The following is a 20021-nucleotide window of genomic DNA, read 5'->3' on the forward strand; positions in this document are numbered from 1 at the left end:
ATTAAGCCATTAAGTTTTAAGGATTAGCCTTCCTTGCACTAGAAACACAGTTACAACCCAGTGTCTTTGGTGTAACATACATTATCCAGACAAAAAACCCGAACACTTACACATTTCCAAATTATTAGGTGCCAAAAACTAGTGCTTATCAAAGCCCAATTAGAAAACTAAGCTTTGGATCCAGCCTTAATAGAAGCTGTTTATCTCCTGTCAAGCTTTATATTTGCATTCAGAAATCCAATTGTTGTATAACATTTGTATACCTGTTACCTTTAGTAAGTAACCAGGTTAAGTCCTAAGAGACCTAAGCAGCAGTGTTCCAACATGTGCCATATCCATGTTCTCATAACTGCAAAGGAAAACCAAATGTGACAAAAGCCAGGCAACTCCTATCACCTTCTTCTGTAGCTTATCATATGGTAATAAAATGTTCCCAAAGCTTCACAAGAACTGTTCTTACTTAATGTAAATACATTAGTTCCCAAGACTTCAGTACTCAGCTTAGGTTTTCAAGAAATCTTTCTCATATAAGGCAGATGTTTGTAAGAAGGTTTTTCATTTGGATAAAGGTCACTAGCTACAGTTGGACAGGTCATTCTGTGCCACATAGCAAATTGTCTTTGACTCCACACAAGATTTAATATCCTGTGAATCTAAGCGTAACACGCTTTTTGTTTGCTTACAAAGAGCTTTATCACAAGCACGCACCAGCAACTACAGACAGGTGCAGCAAGACAGAAAAACCTCTTTCCTCATGAGCTCCAGGCAGTGGGCAGCATGTACTAAGGAGTCATAGTGTATGAAATAAAAGGGATGACTTTGACCACTTGCTCATAACATCCATCGATCCTGCTTTTGGCCCTCTAGGTCTTTTCCCATTTCCCTGTCTCAGTAACCAGAGATGATAACAGAAGTATCAAAGGGCCAGGGTATGTGCTTTAGCCAACTTTTCTCCTTCCTTCACCATTCAGTGGCTCTAACCAAAGAGCACCATTCACCATTTCAGTGGGTTGGGATAACCGAGTCTACATAATACAGGTGAGATTATAACCAAGCACGAGATTTGTCTTGCTTGGTTCATGACCTTAATGTATAAGTTTAGTTAGCCCTGCAAGACAGAGAATCATAGTAGGTTATGTACATAAAATGTAAACAGATTTCACATGTGCCTGGATATTTTCCAGTCTGAATTTAGGGAACAAGATGTATTGAATACTCCACAAGAAACTCTCTACTCTGGCTGTTACTGTCAGGATTGCACTGGCAGATTAGCTGAGAACAGAGGACAGTTTATGCTGCTTTTCTACATTATCTCAGCACTATCATCTGTTTCCATGAATCAATCTTAATTTTTCTTACCTTTATTGGATGGTTATATGGAGGGCAAGACACTTCTCTCCCATATCCCCTGACCAGTCTGAGATGTATTCATGTGAACATCATCAAACAAATGAGTAAAACCCATGGCAGTGACATTTGTGGTGTCAGAGGAAGCATATAGGACATCAGAATTTGATCTAACAACTCCTGACAGGTGTGGCTAGTGAAATGCTTAACCTCTCAATTTTTTTTTTTTTGCAGTCAGTGAAAAATGAACACGAGATCCTTGATAACAAAGGCAAAAGACAGAACTCATCGCCAGGTATTCCAGAGCAAGGGAAAACATGTAAGCTTCCATGATCATTTACTACCATTTTTATCCTTCCTTGGTCTTCCACACCCACCAAGAGCCCCTGTGCTGTTAACAAACCTTGTAAAAACTCCAGGGAAAACACACCAGTAGAAGAGGCTGAGTCTGTGCAGACAGAAAGGTCGTAATCCTAGATATGGTCACTGAGGTGTTATCAAACCCTGATATCCAACCCAAATGTTACTGCATTTTGATAGAGAAGTGAAATCTAACTGCAAGAGAAGGCTTTCTAAAAATTGCCTGATAAATGCAGCAGGACCTGTTTATCAGCAGCTGCAAATCCCACACATGTAACTGCATCTCCCACGACACTTATTTTAGAGCCCATAACTGTGAACACCAAGTACCAGTTGTGAAGCTGAAGGCCCAGAGGTTTTCAAAAGCAGTAAGCTGAAAGACACCTCCTTTGACTACTGCTAAGTGCAATAGTGCTGAAAACCACATCAGTGCACAAACAAGGCAATGGTTTATAGCAGGGTCGCATACAGAGTTTTAGGAGCTCATTGGCCATAAATCATCTAATCACAAAAACCACCTGGAAAGTAAAAGAGACTCATAGTTTGGAGCAATTTTGCAAAAGGCACTAAGAATAATCATATTATTTAATTAGGAGTGGTCTTTAATGAACTTGTATTCAATTTCAAGGTCTTATAATCACAAAGTATTCTAGAAGCCTCAGCTACACTCAGTCTTCAGGCATTTCATCTCAGACATTTTACAAGCAATCACTGATCTGTATTCCACTTGAGTTATTCTTTACAGCATAACGTACTTAAAAGGTATCAAAGTATTAAGTGTAGTACAACAAACACTGGAATTTAATTCTGTTATAGAAAATATTTTCATCTCCAGTCAAAAGATAAAGCAGATAGCAATTATGATAATAGTGCAGATTATACACTAGAGCACCCATAATTTACCTGCTACAATTTTACCAAGGCTAGTATTCTATAAGTCTCCATACTGCATGTCTATTTGCAAATTCACTGCTCAGCCTGCCCTGTCTGATGTTAAATGCATTTACACATATTCAAATGAAAACTGAGAAGTATATGACCATGACTGCCTATTAAAATGCATGTCTCAGCACAGTGAGCTTTTGGTTATTAGTATTACAGGGCACTATTGAAAAGAGGAGCATCGTTAGCCTCACTGTTCTGGACAGGTTCCAAGGCTGGTAATTGCTTTCTGCATACTAAAATCATCCCTGAATTTAGAGTCAAGACCTTGAGCTCCCAAACACCGTTAGCTAAAGAAGACTTTCCACCAGCTCACTGGAGGGACTATCATGTATTAAATGACTTACTATATGAACAATAGAGAGCAGTGTCACAAACCACTGTAGTGTATATACTGTGGAGATCAGGACCCTCTAAGCATGATTTAAAGGTGGCAGCCTGCAATAGATTTCTAAAAGGAAAAAAATGAGAAAAAAAGAAGAAAAATAAAGAAAAAAGGCACCTTCAGTTCTCACAAAGAGCCATCCTTAAATCTGTAATATTAAAACAGAAATACACCCACAGAAAAAAGGGCTTGGAAAAAACCACATGCTATCCTTAGTGACTTGGCTGCCACTCATCACATTGGTCTTGCTGACTTATGCTCTTGATTAGTTTAGTTTCTGCATAGTGGAGGAAAACTAAAGGACAAGAGCAAGATTTCACACTTCTTTTTCCAGATCTCTTGTTAATCTTGAAGCTTTTTTATTTTATTCAGCAACACTGAATATTCCTGAATTAAGTTTCACTTGAGCTAAAGATTCTACGTATTAAGAAAAATTCACTACTCAAAGGAAAAATTTCATTACTGTCTTCACATCAGCCCATCTGAGCCATCTGCTTGTCAGTGTAGGATGGTTCAATGCAGCTCATCTTGTCTAGGCTCGTCCTAGAAGTCAGGACACCTCTTCCAGAAAGCAACAGCAACACCATAGCTTAATATACCTAATGCAATTATTAAGGCTTTCTTGCATTCCATGTATTTTTAAATGATCTTTTTCCTCCCTGGTATTTGCTGTGATATTTTTATTATTTCTACTGCCTCTTTTGAAAGGTTTTAGAATTCATAAGTTCACTTATGGTGACCCACTGGGTTCACACATCAGACATCTCCTGTAGGGCCACAGCATTAGTTCCGCAGCAAACCATGCTGACCTCTCTGCTGATCTTACTTAGTCAGCCTCAAACGAAGTAAATCAGAACACTAAGGAGACTTGGTTCCCTTGTCTGCAGAAGGAAGGGAATGACAGATAACGTTAATATTTTCTGACAACGTTTGTCTTCAGAAAGACCCTCTCCCACTCCTTTCCAAAGGATCTTGACTAGATCCTAGGAAAGGAAAGAACTACAAATACAAACCCATGAATTAAACAAACAAGCAGACAAAACCCAACTAAACAAAAACAAAAAAAACCCACGGTACCCAACAATTTCTTTGGGAAACGGTGTAAGCCGTGACCCTCATCTTTTACCACCTAACATTTCCACAATGAGCTAAGAGGTGCGCAGGCCATGCCATTTTGAGTGGCACTGCTTTCAGAAAAATTAAAACCTCTTTCAGACCAAGTATCCAAACACCTGCAGTCAGTTAAAAAACCTGAGCAGTGCCTATCTTGGGGAGCTCTAGCACATGAAGGAAAACTAAATGCTCTTTTTTTAAGTACACTTCCTGCTTATCTGGAGCTACACCTCTGAGTAAGAATAGAAGGAACTTACCTCATATTTGGTTGTACTTAAGATGATTCAGTATGCATATTGACAAAAACTATGCTAGACACACGTCCCTTCCATTACAGGGAGAATTATTGATTTTCCCCTGATTTGTTTCATTTTCTTCCAACTTTACAACACAAAGTAAGCTATTATCCAAGCAAGACAGCTGCTGCTCAGAGCAGCCACTGGAATAAAAGCATCTAATTTGGTACTAAGTATTCAGGATGATAACAATCACTGTAGTCCCAGCACATCTTGCAAGAGGAAAGAAAAAGCGTGTATGTTGTGGGAGGGCAGAAAATGCACATACTGACTGCCAAAATGTAACATCAGGGCAGGAACCTGTAATCATCAAAGCAAAGATGGATGTAAAGTAGCAGCACAGCTACTGTTAAGCTCTTCTTACCTTCATGAGATCAGAAAACACAAAAGGCTCTTTATATATATGCATGTATATGTGCACACAACTATAAAAGCTCACTTACTCTTCCATGCAAGCCTTTGCAGCCCTTGTAATCTAACGCTCCCTGTCCCCCCCCCCAGCATCTTCCTCCTTTTATTTTCCTGTTTCAAGTAGGACAAGCTCTGAATAGAACAAGCAGAGAGCATCACAGGGAACTGCACACTTCACAAAGCCTCCACAAGGACCGACAGGGCCTTTCTCACAGAACCAACCATATGGTAGCATGCAGCTGGGCGCAAAGAAAACTCTCAGCTCTCTGACATGCTGCACCAGAATTCAGAGTTCTCCATTTGAATTGTGCACTCTCAGAGTTCAGTTACCATTTTTTAAATGTGAAAATACACATTTAAAGAGGAAACCACATTTAATGGGACACCACAACCATTAAGACAGATTACTTACAAAGTAGCACTTCCTCCTAAATAGGAGCTTTTGAAATACCTGTAACAATAAAGTGTTGAGAAGACCATGCATTAGGTAACACTGCTTCCTCCCTGCCTCACCCACAAAAACATCCTGCTTAACAGCTTGCATTCTTCAACCATTAATTAACTTCTTATTTCCGGTTACCCATTGAGCAATGCAAAAGCAGAACAGTAGAAATCCATGCCAGGACACCAAAAGCCAAAAACTTAAACCACCAATATCATATATGCAGTACAGAAAGTGTTCAATACAGTTAAAAAATAAAAGACAGACCCAAATCTCTCCTGGTTTCCACTTTCTGCTTCACTGACTAGATCATTATGGCACTGAGGACCCAGGTGAGCCCAATCAAAACCATTAGCAGCTGCCCCAATACTTTGCCCTGAGCACTCCGTGATGGGTTTGCACTAGGGAAATACTGGCCCAGAACATTAACGCTGTAATTGCCACGCTACTGAGAAGTGTGGCACCAGCTTTTGGTAAAAGCTTCTCTGCTATGAAGAACTGTCCCATTTCACACCATGCAGAAGGCCATGTAGGACTGATGGTTCCACTCTCCCTGGTCGGCTTTGGAAGGAGCGTTTTACATTTCCCAGGCTGTATTTTTAACTTATGGTGTTGCTGAGCAGAAAAAAGAAGGACTCGGTGCAATTGATACATTCTCTTTCCCAAACACAAAAGTAATTGTCAAAATATTGCCTTGAAGTTTAAAACTCAAGTTTCCTTCCAGCACATTCAAAGGAGGCACCTACCTATTTCATGAAGAATAAATCAAAGATTGATATTTTCTTCTGAAATACAGAAATTGAGCTGTTCTCATCCATTTTTGGAGTGTTTTTTTCAGTAGTAATGAGACAATGACAAACTTAATGGCCATGTCTCTGTCCTTATGCCTCATAACATAGAGAAAAAATCTGTTTTCCAAGAGAAAACATCAGCTGAGGGGTTCATATGAATGAATTCATAAGAAGAATGGTTACAGAGCTTACAACAGGTCCAAAAAGTACACAGAAAACCAAATCTGATTTTATGGCTATTGATTGTATATGCACTGATAAACAGCTGAGTTTTAAACACACGTCTAAACTGGAAACTTCTAACAACAGCATACAGATGAGCCAGTTACAGCATTCTCTTTTTAACAGTAACTCAGTTCAGAAATGAAATGGGACTAATATGCAGAAAGAAGTACATGCAACATTTCGATGAGTGCTCACCCCAAAGCTTCATATTGCAGACCATTTCCAAAATCTTACATGACAGGGAGGGCTCTATTATAAAATGACTTTTGGAATATTTGCTCTGTATCTTTAAGCATTGCAAATAGTGAACATGAAGTTTAGACTGCCACAGAAAATGAGCCTTCTAAGGACCTAGGTGGGCATTCCCTTGGGACTGATGAAGCCACACAACCATGTTAGGTGCCTGACTCTACTGGGAGCAGATTCCCAGACTATTTATGCAAATTGCACAAGGTGCCTGTCTGCATCTTTTCATGTTTTATAAACACCTCTGTGAATTTAGCCTTGGTTACAGTACAGAAAAAAAAACAAACAACAAAGCCAATTACAATAAGGCTTCCAGGTGGTGTTTTAGTTTTCTTCCTTTTCACATAAAAGTGGAAGATATAATGCTTTACCTTCCTTAAATGAATGTGTTCTAGAAGGGCAAAGCACTGTATCCTACACTTTTATTGGATTGGATCTCAGGCCACTCTCCAACAATAATTAATGAACATCGCCTCACTGCTCTTCTTTAATCTAGATAAGCATCAGCAATATTTTACACAGGAGGTGTAAAGTGCCTTGCCCAAGGTCGCACAGCCAGGCTACACTGGAGTTGGGAATGAATCAGTTCTCCTTTGCAAGACACTCATCCACAACTAAAAACACTGCTGAAGTAATGCTGCTCCTCTTAAAATATAAAGCCCTGTAAGTCCTTATGTGCAGCCTGTGAACAGCTTTGAAATCATTCCAAAGGGAAGACCCTGCATTTAAATGGGATGATCCCCCGAAGTGAGGTGCAGAGCTAAGGAGAAGGGGAAGTTTTCCAGAAGTTTTCCAACAGTGCTGCACCATCCCTTTCTTGCACCTGAGCATTTGCCTTGGCCCAGAAGATATGCATGGCAAGAAGTGTGGTTCAGAGGAAAATGAGTGTGCTAAAATACAATATATCACAGCACCCAGTAATCCCTCAAACAAAAGAATTCTGGCCCGCATTCATTTTCTATCACACCATTCTGCTCCTGGTTCTCCTTTCTTAAATGTGGTATTAATGGCCCCAGAGCAGTGAAGGGTCACTGGAAGTTAGGAGGAAATGGCAGATTTGGCGGCTTCTTTCTTGTGTCTATTTCTTGGAAATGAGAGATCAAAGTACACCAAAAGGGGAAAAAAAAAAAACAAACCCCAACACCTGTCTGTTTTATTTCCTCTCTCCTAGACAGCTTCATGATCTATATTGTTAATATAATGACAGAGCTTGTTCCATTCTTCAATTGCTTGTCACCTGAACTTGGCAGACTTCACAAGGCCAAAACCAGACAGAAGGCAGCCAGCAATTATCAGAACCAACCCCACTATCTTGCTAGTAGCAGAAGTAGCAAGAACAAATTATCAAATATCTATCTATATATTGAATTAAAGGGCTACAGATTAATGACAATATGCTTCTGCTATTATGTCACATCAAAAGCTACTATAACCACCAGTTTAAATCACTATTTTTCAAACAATAAAGAGTAAGTAAGTGTATTCCTTATGATCTTCCAGTCATGTTCTTTGTTAGCTGCACTGTCCCGTTACCTGAATAGTGCTATATTGATGTTGGGTGTGTAGCGCAAATAGGGTGAAAGCATTCTGCCATACAAAGGTAAAGCAGGAAGGCTTTATCTGCGTCCCAGCTAGTTTCTGATATCCAGGTTTATCCTTTTTAGCAGTTCCATGATATCATTCCACAGTTCCTTAGCAAATAACAAGACTAATAAATATCACTATGAAAATTCCTCACCTGCTAGGGGGAGAAATTTTCCCAAATAACATGGAAGTACTCAGTTTTCCACATTAGAGTTTTCAACTCATTTGAGCTGGTATAGCTGGAACCAGACTGTAGCTGTTGGCATTATTTACCACTGTTTACCACAAGCTAAAACTTTATTCACAAGAATAGTTCTTCATAAATACAAGTAGAGATGCAAAAAAAATTAGATTTAAGGCCCTATTGCCTCTAAGTGGGCTCTTTATCAATAAGGATTACTCACAAGAGCAGAAGGTGCCCAAGGAGACCACTAAGACTCAAACCCAGACCAAAGAGAAGAACAGGAGCAAAGTAAACAGAGCAGATATTTGGAGCTGGAGGAAAGTGGTAACAGAGGGTAAACTGCACCTCCTGCATTCTCAGCTCTCTACGAGGAATCAGCTTTACCTTTTGCTGGTAAAAGAGTCAGATTATTTCCCTGTTAGGACTGTCTCATGCTCTCGTGCCTTGTCTCCTGCAGAAGTCCTTCAGACAAGCTATCTCTTCACATGCATGTTAGAGGTAGGTGAAGGGTGGCTGCAAAGAGCTACTTCCAGAAGCTTTATGATGACAGAGATTTTCTCTTAATAGGAGAATTTCCCAGTATATTTCTTAGATCACCTTAAACAGATTTTGCATTGTGGGATTGCCACTAGCATGAAGGAAACTTACATAGTAAATTTAATAATTTGGTGTCGTATTATTGAAAAGACCATCAAAATGGAATGCTGAAAAGCCTTAAGGTATAGAAGACTAAAAACAAGGCTTGTCAAATCAAATGGGCCTACAGATGTTAACATTAATCTATGTGACATGGCAAAATTCACAGAAAGTAAATCCTGCAGATGTTGGAAATGTGATATCTAAGAGGATATTTTTTGACTAGTGGTAAGGAGATTCAAATAAGAAAAATGAAGTTAGGGTAGCTGCATTTAATGATTCACAGTTCTATTGAAAGTAAAAGTCTACAAACTGACCTTGTAGCTGGATTAATGGGACTCTGAGATATAATGAACACAAAATGCTTTCTACAGATTTTTACTCATTACAAAGCTCCCTTGAATCTGAGCGTTGACTAGTTAAGACGCTACAAGAAAGTGAAGCGTGAGAGAGGACTATGTAAAGTGGTATGCTGCTGGCCTGTCATCCAGGCTGATAATATATCACATCCACTCTCTAGGCAGCACATCTTAAGGACAAAAGAGGCATGCTTCACAATGAGAATAGTCTTCCCATAGCCACTCTGGAAAACTTCTGAGCAAAGTCATGGCTCTTGCTTTACTTTTTTATCTGGATTTTCCCCTGATGAAAACAAGGTCATGAAGTGGAAAGAAAGTAAAAGCATGTGGAAGCATACCTGGGCTTTTAAGTTATGAGATATTCAGGTAAGGTGCAGCTAATGATAATGCATCACAAGTCAAAAGCATTAAAAGAATGTATATATAACATATCTGGTAAAATATTTAATATGACTTTACTAGAAACCCTAATGACGTGTGGATAGTTTAAAGTGAACCATCCAGATTGTATACTGACAATTAACCAGCTGTGACTAGGAACAAAGGGAAAATAGCCTGTACTAAGGAAGAAACCACAATGGCATTTACATAATTTATATACATTCTGATTATTTGTAAATCAGGATCAGGAAATAGCAAAGCTATTAACTCCAGATAGGGTCACTGGGCAGTTGTGCTTATATCCAACGTTTCATTCTGAAGCAATATAAATCAGCGTAGGTAGGACTGACAGTCATCCAGAATTTAAGGAATAAGATGAATGACACAAAAGAAAGCAATCTTATATTTGCAAGATTCAAAGTTCCCCTTCCAACTGTAACCATCCAGACACAATGATTTGTTTTGGTTATCTGTGAAAGGATTGTATACTGATACTGAGCATGCCATGAGAAGATTTATAATCAGCAATGAATGGTGATTACTTCTCATTGGGACAATTCAAAGAATCGTGGTCAGTAAGGGCTTACCAAACTTTGACTGAAAGTGTAATCAGAGTGGAACCACTTATCCATTCTCTACAATGAATGTTTCTTACCTCTCATTGGCTGTCCAATGTTTGATTTAAAGCAGGAATTCTTCCTCAATTTGGTTTGCAAAATACAGTTGGCAAGATCAAGAAAGACATTTTATTCTTTCTTTTCTTGTGGAAACTTTCAGCCTTTGTACCACCTTCAAATACTGTAACATATTCCTTTTACCAATTTGTAATTCAAATAAGGTACCCTTTCTTCTCTATAGGCTTACACTGCAACAATACACATTGGTTAGAGATGTCAATGTATGTTTTATTACAAAAGTCTAACTAGGCTTTATCCATAATTTTCTAAATCTCATTAAAGGTTCTTTCATATTGCAGATAGGATAAAGTAGCGCTTTAAACTTTATAAACCTATTTCCACTAGTACAGGGAATCTATTGCCATCTGTAGTTACAGTATATGACAAAGGAATGCCTTGGGGGTGAGTCTGTTCAAATGCAGATAAGGTGCCCTGCAATGAATCACTGTCCTCTGGAAGTGACTAGCTTGTTAATAAAAGGTCAGAGATCATAGCATCACTATTTCTCCCATTTCTCCAGCAGAAAGAGCAGCAGTGACTGGATTTTCTTTATCACTTCCTTTCCTTTTCTTTCCTACTCACTGAAGTACTCTCAAGTGTCTGTTCTTGTTCCTACTGTCTCTGTTTTGCAGATGAGCACTGCTTTTTGAGACAGCACAATTGCATAGTATATTTCTAACTAGGTAAGGCAACTGTAGAATTGGGCTGTACGGATTTCAGACTTCAATGCAGGATGTGATTCAATTTCACTTTTGTTGCTAAGAATATGCATTTCTCAGTAGCACAAACCTTCCTTTTTTTAAATTAGGCTAATACCAAAAGATGTGCCTTGGAGGACATTTCTAATCAGGGATTATCCTCTAGGCCTGTCAATGACAGCAGGTTTATGGCTCCTGACTAATTCCACTGAGTTTTCTGAATGAAAATATAATAATGAAAGTTTCTCCATATAAGTTACCAATTTATATGTGGCAGTTAAGGTTATGTTTCCATTTAAAACTTGCTCAGCCTCAGGCTCCACTTCAGTAAAGAACTGAAGATCATGACTAAGTGCTCTGCAGAACCATGATTTTGATGGGTGTATCTTGGCTCAGCAGTCATTTCACAAGCTAGAATTCTGTAAACACTAATCAGAGCTAGTTTACTCTTCTCATAAAAGGTTGTATTTGACCAGAGGTCTGGGTATACCCCAAAGCCCCAGGTATATTTTCATCATGTAAAGTTTGCAGTTAAAGACTCCAGGGCAGCCATTCATATTTAGACTGAAAAGGCAATAAGGCTACAAAAGGTCTAGCTAGCCAGGAAGTATTTCCCAACAACATAGTACAAAATTGATATAATCTTGTTTAAATTTATTAAATACATTCTAGAGACCCTGCTCACAGAACAAACCAACCCAGAACAGACAATGAGGTCCCAGAGATATTTCTTATTATTGCATTTTACAGCAATTCTTTCTCAAAGTGATCCAAAACCAGCAGGGTTGCAGAAGTCAGTATGATAAATGGAAAACTTTCCCTAAGAAATCTTGTTGATTGACAGGTGAGAGAGAAGGGGAGATACAGCAAAGCTGGGTTTCCAAATGAAGCAGCTGGTCAGTCCTTAATGGGTTTTATCAAGAGTGGGGAATTAGATTTCATTAACCTATACAGACACAGTAGGTACAATTCACCTGAGCAGAGCAATACATTTTATATTGTAGCAGGCTTACAAGATTGTCAAAGTGTTGTGTGAGTCTTGTCCTGGTACGAATTTCAGTGAAGAAAGGGAGATAATAAAGGAGAATCTTGAAAGGTAGTTTCTCTCACCTGCCTTTCAATTTCCTCGTTAGAAACTTGCATTACATCCCCAGCTCCTCTGACCTCATCCTACCCTAGAGAAATCTTATGATTTTAAAAGCTTCTTTCTAGGCTGGCCATCTATTTATTATGTAAGCAGAGAACATACTCCACACGGCATCTGATCCTTCTGACACCTAAGAATTGCTGCCACAGAAGGCCAGCCTTTCTGTCTAGGAAGGAATTGCAGAGAATCTCTCATTAAAGCATCCTTTGATCTCAGTACAACTGTTGGATGAATCAATTGGAATGCTAGCTATAAACCCTTTGCAAGACAAAAAGGGTTAACTATTTTGGGACTGTGCTTCTCCTTTCTTAGTTTCCTCTAGCATTTTGGGACATTCCTCTGAATTAATACGCACCATGAAGGATATCACAGTCTGAGTCTCTTTTGCAATCATAGCTGAACTCGGTGCAAAATTTTAACAGTACAATTTTGCAGCACTTTCAGCACCTTTGTGCCATACCTGTATGAGGAGTAAAGATGTAGAGTGACTCTGAAATACTCATAGTTTCCATACAGGGAGATATACCTGACACTTTCCTTACTTAAAGTTTTAGAATGCATTTGAAATTCAGAGGAACGTGCAATCTACTCCACACTGAACTCATTCTCATTTATACAATGCTCCATTTATACCAGTCTGTCAGCTTAAAAGACCTTTGGAGTAGGAGTAATTACAGTTATGCACACTTCATGGCCCTATTATTCTGACAAAGTGGCATAAGGAAGCTCTGATGCAGAAGAAAATCAGGTCTACTTATTTTTTAATACAGTGACCTTAATATGGTTGTGTTTTATCTTCAATTCTGTCTCTATATCTCAGTCCTCTCCTGTGCTTTTGTGTGTTATTTCTATTGCTTGATACTATACTCAGTCTTCTTGGAGTATTGCATCTTCAATAAAATATGAGAACATTAGGGGTGAAGAGCAAGCTCTTCATTCAAGTCACATACTGAGTGACAGGTGAAGGAAAGCCTGTGTGTTTTGAACTTATGACATTTTCATCCTTTCAGATGTGCTTGTGGTTCTGCTCTGACTACAGGTCTGTTCTCAGTACTTTATTTATCAACAGCAACTCCATACTCACTGCATGATGAGTATAAAGTTGCTCCATCACTGTGTGATGCTCTTAAGTCAGCTCCTGTGACATCTCATAGTTTTGAACTGATTTGATTCTCCTTTCTGGCAATACTCCTTGCTTTTTGTCCTCCCCAGTTTTAGTAACTAGTAAACTAAGAAAAACAAATCCTTCTTACAGGGATCAGCCCTGTACTTGGTGGGAAATCTTTTGGACTTTCTTTAGCATTCATTCCATCATATTATATTTGGGAAAGCTCCCTAAAACTGCAAGAGAATATGTAGGTGTGCTGGAACAGGCTGTAGGCAGTCATATCAAGGGATGAAGATATCGAGGAACAGGGTTTAGGTAGCCATCTCAAGTAGCGCTCTAAGTCTCCTTGGGGTTTTAGGTAACATAGCAGGGATTCTAGGTAAATGTGGCAGCAATACCAGATCCATGAGTTCTTGGAAAGCCATTGGGAAATATCTGAAAAGCTCTTAAAAAATTCCTAGAAAGCCTAGATCAGTGAAATCCTAGAAAAGGTCTACAGCTAGAAAAGCTCTGGGGAAATTCTAGGAAGATTTTGTACTAGGAAGATCCTAGAACACATGGGGGATTCCCAGAAGGGTTCCACAGAAAGGAATTCCTGAAAAAAAAACAGTGGGGAATTAAAAAATAATAATAAAATAGGAGGGAATTAATCTTTTCTGTATCTTCAATAAGCACAAAACCATATCTGGGTTATGCATCTTTAAGGAAAAGGGGAAAGTTATGCAGCAAAGAGACACAAAAGAGTGTGGAGCAGTATTTCTTAAAGTAGTGGCAAATGATAGTAGGGCTCAGCTGTGCTGGCCTATGGATATCAGAGCCTATCACCCAGACAGACCTCCATGCAGGCAGATGAAATAAAGCACAGGGGAAAGCACTGCCTCAAATGAGCAGAGCAAAGATGCCATGGGAGCAAAATGCAAGCTGGTTCTGCAAAGCTGGGTTATTTGCTAAAAAATAAAATCAGAGGTCTTTTCCTTCCTGTTTGCCATTACTTTCTAAAGAAGAGTGAGACCCTGTGACAGAAGCCTATTAATAGCAACTGTAACTTCAGTATGTGTAGAAAACAGGATTCAGATTCACAAATGAAGGGCATGAATTCTACAAGGCATATTCATAAAATCATATTTTTGTGATGCTTATGTAATGCATATGAAAGCTTGGATCCCTGCAGCATCTAAGGGCTCATATCTGACAATTCTGCTAAAGAACGAGGAAATTAATTATCATGCCAGAAAATACTGCAGTGGTGCTCCCCTTCTGCAGCTCCTGTATGCGGGCAGTTTCCACTCCAGCTGTTCCACTTGTCCCTGTACAATATTTGACTTTTTGTAAGTGGCCTCCCAAATATAGATGAATATTTCAGATTAAATAAAACTTGAAGAGAAATATATTGTTGAAAGGCCACTGTTTAGAAGAGATTTCAGGGTAAAATGAAGTATTAAAGTTACCTTATGCTGTATGAAGAAATAAAGCTTCTTCCTGTGTCTGAGTTCACTATGGGTTCTCTTTTCCAAAGCTTGCTAGAGGTGTTCTGGGAACAAATTTCCTCCACAAGATAGCTGTCCATGTAGCTAGAGTTAAGAGGGTACAGTACTTTCAGAGGAAGATATATGATAATATATATACACATATATCTAGATATATTCAATTTTATAAGTGAGCAATCAGATCTGCGCTCATGGAATGCCACAGAAATCTGTTTTCCATGTGTGTTTGATAGTTTCTTATTCTGACTGGCCTTAGGTCTCACAGTTCATTAAAGTATGTAAATGCTCTATGACTTTATAGGTACATCTTTTAATACTCCACCAGCCCTGAAAGCACATCCATAAAGTAATCCAGTGAGTAATTAAAATAAAAAAGGCAAAAAATTATATTCAGATTTATTTCTGTTAAAGTGAATCTACATAGTATATTTACTTTGATACATATGTATATTCCTAGAATACACATAGTATTACATATTTTATAACTATATCTTAGGTAGTAGAAAATACCCTCTTTTCCATCTGTAGTTTGTGTGTGTAAGGCTCCTTTTTTTTTTTTTCAAAAAAAGAAAGGACTCACCTATGTACTTCTGCTATAAGATTTTTAGACCATCCAGCCAAAGGCAGGAAGATGGTACATCTGATTCAGATCTGTATTTCTGGAAATCTGGGGTTTGATACTAAGTGAAAACTGGGTGTGAGCTTTAGTAGCCACAGCAAGCCAGTTCCATTACCCAGGAAGATTTAAGTGCCTAAATGTCTGTTTTGTGGTGTGTCATGAACACTGTTCTCACATCTAAACTGTTTCTCAGTGCAGAAAAATCAATATCAATGGCCTTGATTGTAGACATTTCAACAGGAGTTTGAACTCCGGTCGTTCCTTCTTAGGCTAATAGGAATTTGTAAGGAATGAGCATGTTAGTTTTAGAATTTCCTATTCTGCTTAGGAGGTCTTGAATAACCTCTACTGTCAAGGCTCTGGTGCTCTACACTGCTATGCTACTGTAGACATTTATCAGCTAGCAGAAGAGAGGACTTGAACAGAAATGTATTGTTGAAAGGCCACTGTTTAGAATTTTAAGAGAGGAAATCAAGGGAGGAACCAAGAGACGACTTAGTTCAAAAGATTTGCTAAATGTGTCAACTCTTTAAAGCAAATTTAGTAAAAAAAAATATGTTTCCAGTTCTCCTTTGGATGACTTTGCAGTTTGCTGAACCACGCCATGCACGACACATTTAATATGTAAGACCAAAAAAAAGACAGGAGTGCTGAACAGGAGCCAAAGGATTTGAAGGCATGAATCATACTGAAAAAAAAATGTTTCTATTATGGTAAATAAATCCTCTATTACCTGTTTTCTTTTTTTCTCCAAACAGACTGAATATAGAAATGTTTCACTTACTCTGGCACTATTAAAACACATGGGTAGAATAACAAGTTACCTCCTTGCCTTGGTCTTCCAATTGTCCCCTTCTTTACCAATTCTTGTCACTATAGCTCAGTTCAATCGTTACAGAGCTTTCCCCATAATATTGTGATTTCAGAGTAATTCCTGACTACATCCATAAATTACCAACCACTACACAAGCTTGTGTATCTCTGGGGGAAACTAACCACTGAGTTTACATAAAAACCCTTTGCACAAGGGAAAATGACTGAAACAAATAGATGCAGCTTAAACTTGTTGGTCAATTCCTTTTTGTTTTATGTGTCTGAGCTCTTCAGCTCAGACAGGGCAGCAGCTGCAGGCAGAATTTTCAAGGAGAACTCCCTGTTCAACATCTTAAAGACATCCTTCCTAACCTCGACGTTTACTTTTGCATTGACATTTATACCAACAAAGGGACTTGTGACAAGGCTGTAAAATGGATTATTTCTGTGTAACATGCAAGTAATGCAGAATATGTCTTATATGGTATTTCATAGAACAATACTACCATACAAATACACATTATGAAGCTGTTTTCTTCATGGTGGCAAAAGAAAGAAATCCTCACAGTGGCAAGATTGTAACGTCAAGGCATTCCTAATGAGCGTACAGAAAACAGAAGAAACGGAGAAAAACTTGGAAATAAATGTGAAGATAGATTTATTGCAGTGCTAACAGATTGAATGAAATGTGGTGGAAAATGCAACAAATTGGGAAATAAATATTGAACTTCTCAGCTGCTCAGATAGATATGACTAATATTTATAAATTGGAAATGTATGTAATTTGAGTTAGCTAGCAGAAAATGAAAGCCTAGAAAAGAGCAGGTCTTTTAGTGAGATCTTTACCAGTTAGCAGGCCACTCTGGTCCCTGAGGTCTTTTGACGTGATCTGCTAACTCACAGACTGCTTTGACTTAGGATTTTGCTTTGGTTTACATTCTCCTAGTGACATCTTCTATTTACTTAATGGAGAGGTAAAGTATGCAACGGTGACATCATAAACATTCAAGAAACAGAGTTTCACATTTTTCACTATATGAATTTAGGAATTTTAATAAACTCATTTGTAAGTGATTGTCTGTAGTGCTATGGTACAATGCATATAGAAATCTAATTGAGTCTAAGCACTTCCACTGTCAGTCAACAGAGCTGCACTATATGAAATTATTATGTGTGCTATTTGCTTTATACACAAATTAATTAACATTTTGGATAGTTGCTACCATGATCCTTTTACAGACTGCACTTAAAGTAAAACACATACCAAATGGAATTCAATATAATTGAATAATGTAATACTAGCCTCAGTCCATTTCCCCCCAATCAAAGATGTAATAGGTTTTGTAATACTAATTATTAATGGCTTGCAATTTGTAGAACAGATTTTTAACAGCTGAGTTGGGTTCCCCACCAGCCTGTGATTTTCAAATTATCTTTTAATTTACTGGGATTATAGATTTTAAAATGTGATGAAGTTTCTTTCCAAACACCTAATGCACTTAATAAATTTTGGCAATACATGGCTCATGTATTTTGTACCTGCAGCTCTACTGAGAAATTATCTTGATTCTATTCAGTAACATGGCATTAAAATAGTAAAAGCACCTCTAAACCCCAATAAAACTCCAATGGTTTTGCCAAAAAATATGCCCATTTATCTGAGCAAACTATGCAAGAGTAGTGGATTGATGGCTCTTGGTTTTTTCAGCAAAGTGCTCTAACGCATGCTGAGCTGAACCAAGCAGTTTATAATCAAATGCTTAATTTTAGTTGTATGCTTAAATACTTTGCTAAATGAAGACTTGTACTGGGGCACAAGTTAGTCCTTACAGCTCCAACACTTAGTTTATTTTATCACTTATTACCACTTTTATTATTTTAATGAAGAGGAAAAATTTCACACTATTCCTAATGAAGTGATTTACAATATCATGCATGTTTTTCTAAACACTTTCCAAGTATTTTGCTATATACCTATATAGCAACCTATATAGCATCTTAAATGAGGGGATTTGTTTTAGTGATACATAGCGCTAGGACAGAAAGCAAATTGTGGGACACAAAAATCACTTGTTCATGAAGGAGTTAAAGTATTCATCAAGAGGAGCACTTTGAAAACACAGGAAATTCTGATCCATCACTTAGCTGTAGGCTTATGTGACATTTACAACCACCATGTATATTTTGAGATAGTTGACAATGACATCTTTATGTTTTTGTTATCAAAGCTTCCATCTTACAATCCCCTTTAGTCCTGAGCATTGTTAAAAATGTGCCAGGGTTATGGCTGTTCATACCTTTCCTCTTCTAAGTGGTACAATGATCAGAGAAAGGCAAAGTTTTATGATCCCTTCAAGGTATTTGAAAATGACATTAAATGGCGTTTATAAAGATTTCTAAAAGTCACAAGAGCTTTATTTTCTTTTTGAGGATTTTTTTCCCATCCTTTTGAATTGTGTTAGATGCCAATTTCCTCACTCTCTTTCTAGAAAAATACAAAGCGTAAGTTTTGCAGGTAACGTAAACCTGCTGATAGCACTTGAAGATCAGCCATCATGAATGGTTTTATAAGTAACCGTCTTTCTTACCTGGTATTCATCTTCAGAATTTCCTGCAAGCAGAGACTGTTATATTTTTGCATCCTTGTGAGGAGCACCCCCATTTTACCAAGGAAAAGTGAGGGAGACGGAACCAATTTAGAACCAGGCACTGGTTCAAGTAATTTGCCCTGGAACATGGAAGCATTAGAAGGCATTCGGAGAAGACTATTTTCTCCTGACCTGTTGCAAATGATCACAAAAGTTCATCTCACACTGTAGCTGAAGAAGTGCCATTCAGGCTGCAGCTGTTCCAATCTGTTGGCTATAAACTGCAGTTGCGCTGTATGGGAAATGGTGCCTCTGGAAGACTCTTCCATAAAGACTTGAGTGCATGGTCTCTTTCAAGCACATGAATAATTTCATTTGCTCAATTACTCTTGGGAGAAGTTATCCAGCTGGTGAAAGGCTGAATTGAGGCTTCATTCCAGAGGAAATGCGTTAAAAATCAAAGGATGAAACTCACATTCACTTTAATGGGAACAAGCTCAGGCCCGTAACTGGCTGGACATTTGCAACGTGAAAAGTCGCAGGGAGCAACATCTAATGCTAAGAAAAGCATATTAATCTATGGTTTTGGAATACTCATATTAACCGATTTCACCTAAAAAGAAATACTGGAGAAGTGGGGCATTTTCTTGCAGAATAAAGATCTGTTTAAAGAAAACCTTGATCAGAAAATGCAAAAACTCTAGAGAGAGACAAAAATGATACTACTTACTAAGTGTGCTTCCTCATTTCTTAATTGCTACTCATAATTGCACAAAACCACAGCAATGTATTTCCAAGAAAAAGCAAAATGGTTCATGCATTAATATAGAAAAACAGCAAACATTTTTAACAAGATTGTGCCTTGCTGTCTACATGTGCACACACCTAAACAATGTCCACATGCAAAGAAGCCAGGGCATATGATTTTTTTGTCATGGACATACTTCCTTTAGGTTCAAGCACAAAGCTCAGGAAAGAACAACTTCTAACGAGTTCACTGGGCAGTCACACACACAGAAACAACGTTTGCTCAAGAGTTCACCTCCTTCCTACCAAATCCCATAGTGGCAAATCTTAGCACAATGGAAAAAGTGCTCTGCAAGCAGATACCTACTACAGCTTAGTGGGAACTTGACTTCACAACTCAGTCTACACTTAGAACAGCATAGACTGAAAATTTAC

Source organism: Pezoporus flaviventris, unplaced genomic scaffold (genome assembly GCF_033815535.1).
Source record: "Pezoporus flaviventris isolate CSIRO_AGI_PZ_B2104156 unplaced genomic scaffold, CSIRO_AGI_Pfla_v1 ptg000020l, whole genome shotgun sequence".
NCBI classification, from domain to species: Eukaryota; Metazoa; Chordata; class Aves; order Psittaciformes; family Psittacidae; genus Pezoporus; species Pezoporus flaviventris.